This window comes from Poromitra crassiceps, assembly GCF_964638095.1.
Source record: "Poromitra crassiceps genome assembly, chromosome: 20".
In the NCBI taxonomy this organism is placed as follows: domain Eukaryota; kingdom Metazoa; phylum Chordata; class Actinopteri; order Beryciformes; family Melamphaidae; genus Poromitra; species Poromitra crassiceps.
Genome location: NC_139637.1, coordinates 10,061,664 through 10,069,072, shown reverse-complemented (window position 1 = coordinate 10,069,072; position 7,409 = coordinate 10,061,664).

Sequence of the window (7,409 nt, the reverse complement as noted above, 5' to 3'; positions counted from 1 at the left end):
GTTTTGTCCTGTTTTAAACATTTTTTGGTCCTCAGTTTTTGAGTGTTTCTCAAAGGCCTACTCTAGGGACATTCAGCTACACCACAATGTGGCCATATTTGGATGTTCGGTGGAGACTTTTGAGCTTCCACACGAGACTCAGATGGCTCTGCAACTAGGTATGATGGTGGCTAAGAAACTTATTCTCTTGACCTGGAAGTCTACCACTCCACCCTGCTTTAAACGATGGCTTAATGAGATGTTGCACATTATACAAATGGAAAAGCTACGCTTATATAAGCCAAATACACACAGCAGATTCCAAGAAACTTGGGGGCCTTTTTTGACATACTGTAATATTTAAGTTTATTTTTTATTTTTATATAGTCATTTAATTTTCACAGACTGTTTCCTGTTTAAATACATGGTGGAGTGGGTGTGATATTGTGTTATTGGATTTACTTAATGGATTACGTTTAAATAGGTCGCTACTGGGATAACCTTGACAGATTGGCAGCCAGCTAGCTATGTGTCCTGTTTTAATGTCCCGTCGTTTTGTTTTTGTTTTTTGTTTGTCTGGGTGACACTTGAGGTTGTGTTGTGTCAATCTGTTTTCACATTGTATGTCTTTTGGTTGCATTCACTGCTGTAAAATTGAAAATCGTAAATAAAATAATTAAAAAAAAAAAAAGAACACATTTTTCACCACTGACCCAGAGAGGCTGGAAGAGAGAGAGAGGGGGGAGGGGCAAGGGCACAATGACAAATTAAGATTCTCATCATTACTATGCGTTCACACTGTGAGCTTCATGACCAACAACAGTAGTTCATTCATTTCCTGTAGGGGCGGGGTTTCTAAACATCTAAACACAACAGGGGGAATGAACAATAATGTACATCTTCACAAATGTGTCTGTCTGTGAGACTTTGTGATGTTTGTTTTTACAGGTTGTTGTTGTCTTTGGATGGGTAGATTAAAGGCCTTGCCTACATTTGTAATTCTGTAGTTGTCATATTAAACCCTTTATTCTCTTGAACTAATAAATATAAATATAGCCTACTATTCACTTCAGTCTGACATCAGACCACAGCTTCCTGCAACAGTGTGACACAACTGAGACTATAGACTTGAGAGCAACTGGATAGGTTAGAGGACAGTGGTTCTCAAAGTGGGGTCCGGGCGGGGACCCCCCGGTGGTCCTTGAGGGCGTTCCAGGAGGCCCCCCGCAAAAAGGGCAATCATTTATTGTCATTATAATTCCATAGCACACACATATTAAATAGGTGCACTGTACTGTGATATGCATAAGACTAATAACTCATATCAATTAATTGTGTTATGCAATTATAGCTTATTGATTATGAAATGCCAATCAATGAAACTTCAATTTTCCCCATCAATTACTATGCGTTCACACTGTGAGCATCATGACCAACAACAGTAGTTCATTAATTTCATTAATTTCCTGTTCTAAACGTCTAAACACAACAGGGGGAATGAACAATAATGTACATCTTCACAAATGTGTCTGTCTGTGAGACTTTGTGATATGTTGTTTGTTTTTACAGCTTGTTGTCTTTGGATGGGTAGATTAAAGACCTTGCCTACATTTGTAATTCTGTAGATGTCATATTAAACCCTTTATTCTCTTTAACTAATAAATATATGCAAAAAACAACAATCAGCATTGACCTGGCATTATGTCTAATTGAGGGCATGATCATGAAAACAACAAATAGATTCAACACAGAGAGCTGAGAGCTGCGGAAATGCAGCTATAAACAATGATGCACACACACACACACACACACACACACACACACACACACACACACACACACACACACACACACACACACACACACACACACACACACACACACACACACACACACACACACACAGGACTGAACAGTACTCACCAATCACAATGCAGAGAGCTGTTATCTCCATGCTGCTGATGGACTGACTGACTGAGTCTCCTGCAGGCAGCATCACTTCAGTCTGACATCAGACCACAGCTCTCCCCCTCACCCACACGGTGGGCGTGGCTGTCGAATGACGCATATTCACGCACCCCCCCCCCCCCTCCCCCTCTGATGTCGCGCAAGATGGCTGACGGTGTATGCATTGCAAATGTTCCTGAAAGGAGCAGTAGCGTATTATTTCCCGGTTATATCCTTTCATAAGTTGAATTTACAAACAGAAGACTCATGTGTGCGGATGATATTATCACGAATATATCAACTGGAACAGCGGCTCCGTTTAACTCTTGAGGGGAAGAAGAAGCTCCTCTCTTCAGTGGTTTAGCTGTGAAGCTAACGTTAGCTGTATTAGCTGTGAGCTCCATGGCTGTGAAGCTAACATTAGCTATTAGCTGTGAACTCCGTGGCTGTGAAGCATTAGCTGTGAAGCTAACATTAGCTGTATTAGCTGTGAACTCCATGGCTGTGAAGCATTAGCTGTGAAACTAACGTTAGCTGTAAAGCTATTGGAGCTTTGAAGGATACAGTTTGACAGTAAATAGTTCAGGAGGAAAAGTTCCTGTCTCTGTTTGAAAATAAAAATGTCTAAAGTCCAGAAGCTGAGAGCTGTGGTGAAGCAGCGCCTAACTGCCGTTCCTGCTGAGCAGCAGGAGTGGAGCCCCAGTCTGCACCAGGAGGACCCAGAGCCTCCACACATTAAAGAGGAACAGGAGGACCCAGAGCCTCCACACATTAAAGAGGAACAGGAGGACCCAGAGCCTCCACACATTAAAGAGGAACAGGAGAACCCAGAGCCTCCACACATTAAAGAGGAACAGGACGACCCAGAGCCTCCACACATTAAAGAGGAACAGGAGAACCCAGAGCCTCCACACATTAAAGAGGAACAGGAGGACCCAGAGCCTCCACACATTAAAGAGGAACAGGAGGACCCAGAGCCTCCACACATTAAAGAGGAACAGCAGGACCCAGAGCCTCCACACATTAAAGAGGAACAGGAGGACCCAGAGCCTCCACACATTAGGACCCAGAGCCTCCACACATTAAAGAGGAACAGGAGGACCCAGAGCCTCCACACATTAAAGAGGAACAGGAGGAACTCTGGATCAGTCAGGAGGGAGAGCAGCTTCAAGGGCTGGAGGAGGCTGATATCCCCAAGTTCACATTCACTGCTGTTCCTGTGAAGAGTGAAGATGAGGAAGAGAGACCTCAGTCCTCACAGCTTCATCAAAGCCAAACTGAGAACAGAGAGGCAGAGCCTCTAGCCAGCTGCTCAACTGAACAGGTGAAAACAGAAGCTGATGGAGAGGACTGTGGAGTATCAGAACCAGCTAGGAACTTATATCCAGATAGTAATTTACAACCAACTAGTGATGACAAGACTTCAGACTCTTCTGAAGCTGAGACTGAACACAGTGATGAAGAATATTCAGGTTTAGACTCACAGAAAAACGGTGAAGTTCTTAAGAAGAAACACAGCTGCCCAGTTTGTTGTAAAATATTTGGTGGTAAAGCACAGTTGAAAAGACACATGATAGTTCACACAGGAGAGAAACAATTTAATTGCTCAGTCTGTGGTCAAGGTTTTGGTCAAAAAGGATCCTTGAAGACACACATGATAGTTCACACAGGTGAGAAACAATTTAATTGCTCAGTCTGTGGTAAAAGTTTTGGTCATAAACCAAGCTTGAAGACACACATGATAATCCACACAGGTGAGAAACAATTTACTTGCTCAGTCTGTGGTAAAGGTTTTGGTCATAAAGGAAGCTTGAAGACACACATGATAATCCACACAGGTGAGAAACAATTTACTTGCTCACTCTGTGGTAAAGGTTTTGGTCATAAAGGAAGCTTGAAGACACACATGATAATCCACACAGGTGAGAAACAATTTAATTGCTCAGTCTGTGGTAAAGGTTTTGGTCAAAAAGGATCCTTGAAGACACACATGATAGTCCACACAGGTGAGAAACAATTTAATTGCACAGTCTGTGGTAAAGGTTTTGGCCATAAAGTAGACTTGAAGTCACACATGATAGTCCACACAGGTGACAAACAATTTAATTGTTCAGTCTGTGGTAAAGGTTTTGGTCAAAAAGGATCATTGAAGAAACACATGATAATCCACACAGGTGAGAAACAATTTACTTGCTCACTCTGTGGTAAAGGTTTTGGTCATAAAGGAAACTTGAAGTCACACATGATAATCCACACAGGAGAGAAACAATTTCCTTGCTCAGTCTGTGGTAAAGGTTTTGGTCGTAAAGATTACTTGAAGAGACACATGATAACCCACACAGGAGAGTAAACATGAATTGTTATCTGGTGGAGGGGCATTTGAGTGTTTATGCATGCAAGTATGTACTGTGAGAGTGTGTGTGTGTGTGTGTGTGTGTGTGTGTGTGTGAGAGAGAGAGTGAGTGAGTGAGTGAGAGACAGTATTTCAGGCTCACCCACTTCCTTTAGGATCTGGATGGTGAAGGAGATAGCTCTGATGTTTCAGCTTTAGTCTTCTGCACACTCGTCTTAGCTTGTGTCTTGCTTTCCTCTGGAAGCAAATCATCATGCAGGTCAGCCAAGGGCTCGTCTAGATCTGTGGAGAGGAGAGGAGATTTTACTCACACCAACACTGGATGTTTTGTTTACACTGATGTTTGTCAAATGATATGAATAATGATGTTAAAAATGTGGCTGCCTGTGCATGCATGTTTATTCAAAGGTTGGATAGTTATTTTGTGGTCGGTCCATCCATGGTAGCCTCATTTGGAGAGGGACAAACTGGCAGGGCCTTTTTTCAAAGGGGTCCCTTGACCTCTCAGCTCAAGATATCTGAATGAGAATGGCTTGTATGGGTACCCACAACTCTCCCCATTACAGACACGCCCACTTCCTGCTAATCACATTCAGTTATTGGCAAAATCCATGCCGTGTTTTGCATGCAGTATAAATGTGTTATTTTCACTTATTCTATGTGAATATTTCTGCATACACTCGGGTCCCTAAACAGTCTTGGAATTGCATAAATTGGGTATGCTGAGACTCTTGTGGATTTACTGAGCTCAATTGTCTTCATGTGTGATGATGTTAGTCTCCATAGTACAGTAGCCATTTCATTGTAGTGAGACCATTTTTCAAAACTTGACCTGACTGAATAAAATGACCTAATGTGACCTCTAGGGTAAACACAGCCTCATGAAACTTTACTTTCACTAACTAGAGACCTAGGGGCTCTATGGCTTTCCTACAAATCTTACAGAAATCTCCAAATGTCAAAAGTTTTTGATACCAAATCACAACGTGGGTTTTTCTATGGGGTTCCTCAAGGTCTTGCTGTCATAATGTGGTATTTTGGTGGGATTTCTGACCATTTGTCCGACTGACAATCACAGTGGGACAGACAAGACAGAGGCCTAGCTCCCATTTATATACTGATGATGATGATGATTGAGAAAATTGATTATTGTGCTCGTTTATATTCTAGTTCTTTTGTTTATTTGTTATTGTGATTGATAGAATGAATTGGCTCAAATGAATGGGGGCGGTGATATCCATAGTCTAGTTCATTTATACACCTGTTCACCTGTTGCTGGGGAGGAAAGGGGCGAGTGAGTAGGTCGCTGTATTTGTTGTTGACCTCTGTTCATTCGTTTCTGATCGCTGTGATTACTTTGATACAAGTTACTTTATATAAGTTCTATTGAGTTGATTATTTTTTCTTTGTAATAAAACTTTAAAACGTGTTTTTGTTTTTGTTTTATCTCAGTGAATCTTTTGTTTAGTGCCTCAATGAATCTACAAACAAGACCTATCTCAGCTTCTCAGCAGCTTTTTACTTTGTCTCCGCTACATATAATGTTTTTTACAAAATACTAACTAAGAATAGTGTTTTCTTGTTTTTGACCAAACTAAACATCCAGAGACACCTCCTTATTTAAAGCTTTGCATGGGTCCTGGAGGTGTGTGTTTACAGAAAATGTGCAGGGTTGACACAGCCTGTGGTGCCCTGCACCTCCTGTCACTCATAACCATTAAGGCCAACAGACAAAGCAAAGATTTTATATGATCATGACTTAAAATTATTCTTTATCTCAGTGGAGTTTCAACATGGAATTAGGCTTTACGTCGAGAGAAAATCTCAAGACAAAATCTATCTGGAGGAAGTGAATTTGTGATGAATGCTCTCTCTTCCCTCAGCAACTCCTAGGCCTACTGAAGTGCCTTTGAGCAAAGCATACAATCCCCTTGTTGCTCCAATAGAACTGCTCCCTGGTTATACTGAGCAGATCCCAGGTGTATCTGACTTTTCCTTTTTCAGAAATTTTCCCCAATTTTCTCCACAATTCCCCCCTGCTGCCCCGGTGCTGCTCCACCCTCTGCCGATCTGTAGAGAGCCGTAGACTAGCACCATGCTTCCTCTGACACATGCACAGCTGCCAGCCGCTTCTTTTCACCCGACAGTTCAGAGCTTCACCGGCAGGTCGTAACACGTGGGAGGATCACGCTATTCCCACCAGTTCCCTTCCGCCCCGAACAGGTGCCCCCTGACCGAGTGTGTGACATGTCCACTGGTTACCAGTAGAGGCTGATGAAAGTCAAACAACTCATAATCAGGCTAACTTTAGCATAGCAGTCACAGTGATGTTGACGGCGTTGCTGCACTCTCCTGATCCAGACTCACAGCAGTAGCCTCCAGTGTCTAATGATATAAGTCAGTGATGATGATGTGGGATTCGTTTCTTTTCTTCCTTTATTGTTGTTGTGTTCCTCAAAACTCTCCAGCAGAAGAGTTGCCCAGCCCTTCACAGCTTAGAGAGACAGAGTCGTATTCAAGAACACATTTTTCAGCACCGACTCAGAGAGGCTGGAAGAGAGAGAGAGGGGGGAGGGGCACAATGACAAATTAAGATTCTCATCATTACTATGTGTTCACACTGTGAGCTTCATGACCAACAACAGTAGTTCATTCATTTCCTGTAGGGGGGGGGGGTCTAAATGTCTAATCACAACAGGGGGGATGAACAATAATACTAATAATAATAATAAATGTGTCTGTCTGTGGGACTTTGTGATGTTTGTTTTTACAGCTTGTTGTCTTTGGATGGGTAGATTAAAGACCTTGCCTACATTTTTTATTCTGTAGATGTCATATTAAACCCTTTATTGTCTTCAACTAATAAATATATGCAACAACAATCAGTGACCTGGCATTATGTCTAATTGAGGGCATGATCATGAAAACAACAAATAGATTCAACACAGAGAGCTGAGAGCTGCGGAAATGCAGCTATAAACAATGATGCACACACACACACACACACACACACACACACACACACACACACACACACACACACACATGTAATAGGCTATATATATATACCACATATATATAGACCACAACAATTGTCACGCCGGTCCCGGCGCTGCTGGTTGAAGCGGGG